Raw genomic sequence first — 3,554 nt, forward strand, 5'->3', positions numbered from 1 at the left:
AGTGAAATAATATATAAGCATACACAACAAAATGTAAACAGGCAGATGTTTTTGACAGCTGGATATGAATTTAAAATCTAAATAGGGACTAACAGTTTTTTGTTTTATGTCTATAAAATCTTGATAATAAATACATGCTAAAACTTGGAAATATTTTATGCTATCTAGTAACCACACAAGTAAATTACAGTGTAATGTTGGATAAGTATCACACAAATTACTATATTAGGGTATGCTTATGAGGAGGCCAATAAGAGTGCTTCAGTGAAACATGCTAATAGATTATATGCTGCAGCAATATATTGTCTTTTCAATGCTTTTCCAGAGGTAGCAGTTTCATGTAAATATTCCTGGCTATATTATTTGTTGTTTTTCTGTCAGAAATGATTCATTCTATTTAATAATTAATCCAATTCTGATAAATTTTTTACTAGTAATAACACTGTAAAATATTGAACAAAATCTACAAGTTTTGTAATATCATGAGAACAATTTAACAATGGAAGCACAATTTCTTTTTAAATACACGACATGTAATATTTTAGCATTCTACATTGTTTTGGGTTTTAAAAAATAGTGTCCAACATCATCCTGGATTTAAGGTGCTGAATGTTCCTAAATCTAATGTTGGAATTCTAATGGACATTGCATTAGTTATTGAATGGGAAGAATAACATTTTGCTCATGCATAGTGCAAAATGGAGTCTTTTGTAGTGCCACATGGACTGTTTGGAATGATATAACAAACACTGCATGTTCACATATCAAACAAAATGCCATCTTACTATAGAAAAGAGGTGTCAAAAATGTCTTTGTACTTTTAACGCATATGATTATGTAGTACAAAATGCAGAGTTTGTAAAAAAATTTCAATATACAGGCAAAAAATGAATAATTCAAAACAACTCATAAGTTCTACATTCTACTGTATCTTTTATAACACAGGCAGAAGATAGCATTGTGCTCCCAGTAGGGCTGAATTTGCACAAGTTACACCTCTGAAAATGCCAGATGGTCTATGGTCTACTTTTGAGAGCTGTCATATATGTAAAACATTTTTTTAAAAGAAAGACAGCTGAATGAGAGTAGTGGATCATTAAAAAGAGAGTGAAAGTCCCTGGGTATCACTGTGTTTTAAGAAAGCATTTTTTTGTTACCTCATATTAAGCTTTTCATTATTTTTTCCTGTTTTTAGCTGCATATAACCTTTAAAAATAAAGGAAAACATTTGTGTTTTAATCTGAATTATAGTGCCTTAATCATAAAAACTTTCAAATGTTTTTGGGTTCTGTATATTAGAATTCAGTCATATAGATTCTAATTGGTTTCAAGTGCATTTTAAGCATAAGATTCAAGTATCCCTAGTGAAAAATTATCAATAAAGTTAAAATAAATTTAAATTGCTATAACTAATACATTCGGGGGTTTTATTCATTTTTTATTTGATCTGTATATCGTTTCTGAATACTCCAAAACCATTCAGCTAAAATGTTATATGCTAATATTGGGAAAAAAAGTCTAGTTGGGAACAGAATTTATCTCTTTATCCTAATAAAAATCATGAAATTAAACTAAAACAATTGTGTAGGGTTTGCTTTTCCTGGAGATTTTATATTGCACATTAATTGCAATATGGAACTAGTGAACACATGCCATGCATTATAAGATATTGAAAAATAAATAGTTGCAAATAATCATTTCCAATTTTGCAATAGTTTAAAGCAGGACTTTTCAACCTTTTTATCGATTGTACCACTTTTAGGATACCACCTAGCAAGGTGTCAAAAACTTGATGACCCCAAAAAAACCTGTTCAAAGTTGCAATTGCACTGAAATGACTTATGACCATTTGTCATACTTATGACCATTGCAGCATGCCCAGGGTCATGTGATTTAAATTTGGATGCTTGGCAACTGATTCATATTTATAATGGTCACAATGTTCCAGGGTCATGTGATCCCCTTCTGCAACCTTTTGACAAGCAAAGTCAATGGCAGAGCTGCTGGTGGCCAAGTGCTAAGGCAGGACTTCCTTTCCTCCCTCCCTTCCCTGCCTCCCTTTTTCTCATTCCCATCTCCTTCTGAAGGAAGAATTTGAAACCCCACCCATATTTTCCCTCTTCTGTATATCGATCAAACAAGGAAAGGCCTCCAGAGACAGAAAAGAGAAGCTGCTGAGTGAACTAGCTTAAAAAGGCACCTTCCCCTTTAAGAATTAGCTACTGGCTAGAAAGGAAAGTAAGGAGCGCAGCCGGCACTTAAGGAAGAAAAAAAATGTAAGTACTGGCTGCCAGCTAAGGCAACCTCCCCAAATGGCTCCATTCATAAGTAAAGGAATGCTACAGGCAAAATCCATTCAGGAGAAAAATACTTCAAAATCCCTTGCAGCAAAACTTACAGCTAACAATAGCAGAGCAATAGAAGCTAACACGAGATATCAGCCATCAGCCAAATAGAAATTGCCAAACACTCCTTAAGAACACAAAGCCCTCATTGCACAAATCCCAGAACTTCAAAGTCACAAAAGCACATAAGAATCCTTCCACTCTCCATCTCCTTCCCTCCTCCGTGCCTCACCTCCAGCTATTGCTGTCTTTCTTCATTCCTCGTGGAGGGCAACCCCTCCCCCGCTGTGTTTCTTGCTTGATTGTTGCTGTCAGCATGGATGGCTGCCACAGAAGTTGTAGATCAGCTCATGGCCAGCCTGCTTGATCTCCTCTCCCCCCCTCCCCCTCCCCCTCCTTCCCCTCCTGTGCAGCTGACTCCGCCTCCTCCCAAGCCTACTGCTTTTTCTCTCTCTCCCTCTCCTGCCCAAACTGCCTCCTTTTATAGGCTCTCCTGTCTCCGCCCCCTCCTCCTTTCTCATGGGGGAGGGTGAGCCAGAAGTGAGCCTGGGGCCTTTGCAGCTCCAGAGGACTCTCTTACTGTAAGTCCTTGCCTGTGCTAGCTCTTTCCCTCCCCCCTACACTTGGCTAGGCAGGGCTGCTGTACCACCTGCCACTCATTAATGTACCACAAGTGGTATCCGTACCACCGGTTGAAAAGCCCTTGTTTAAAGCATCACTGTCAATTCTAATAACTCTTGTCATTTAGGTTTATAGACTTTTTGCTATGTTCTTGCCATTTACTTATTGACAAAGGATTAGAGCTTTTCCAACAGCTGTCCAGAATCACTTTGAAATGAGATGGGCATCAAATAAATTTAATAATAATAATAATAATAATAATAATAATAATAATAATAATAATAATAATAATAATAATAATAATAATAATAATATAAAATAAAATAAACACTGAAGCACTGAACATTTTTATATCCAGGAATTCTAGGAAATATATCTTTTTGTTAGACCAGGGCTTTTCAACCAGTGGTACGGGTACCACTCGTGGTACATTGGCACCTGGCAGGTGGTACGCGACCTAGAAAAGTGGTAGCAGGGGAGGGGAATGAGCTGAACCGATAGCAGCACTGCACAAGCTTGAGCGAGAGATGGCTGGAGCTGCAGGGCTGCCAGGGCTCAGCGGAAGCACCAGGATCAGTGCCAGGCTCC

This window comes from Protobothrops mucrosquamatus, unplaced genomic scaffold, assembly GCF_001527695.2.
Source record: "Protobothrops mucrosquamatus isolate PMUCROS unplaced genomic scaffold, P.Mucros_1.0 scaffold604, whole genome shotgun sequence".
Classification (NCBI taxonomy): domain Eukaryota; kingdom Metazoa; phylum Chordata; class Lepidosauria; order Squamata; family Viperidae; genus Protobothrops; species Protobothrops mucrosquamatus.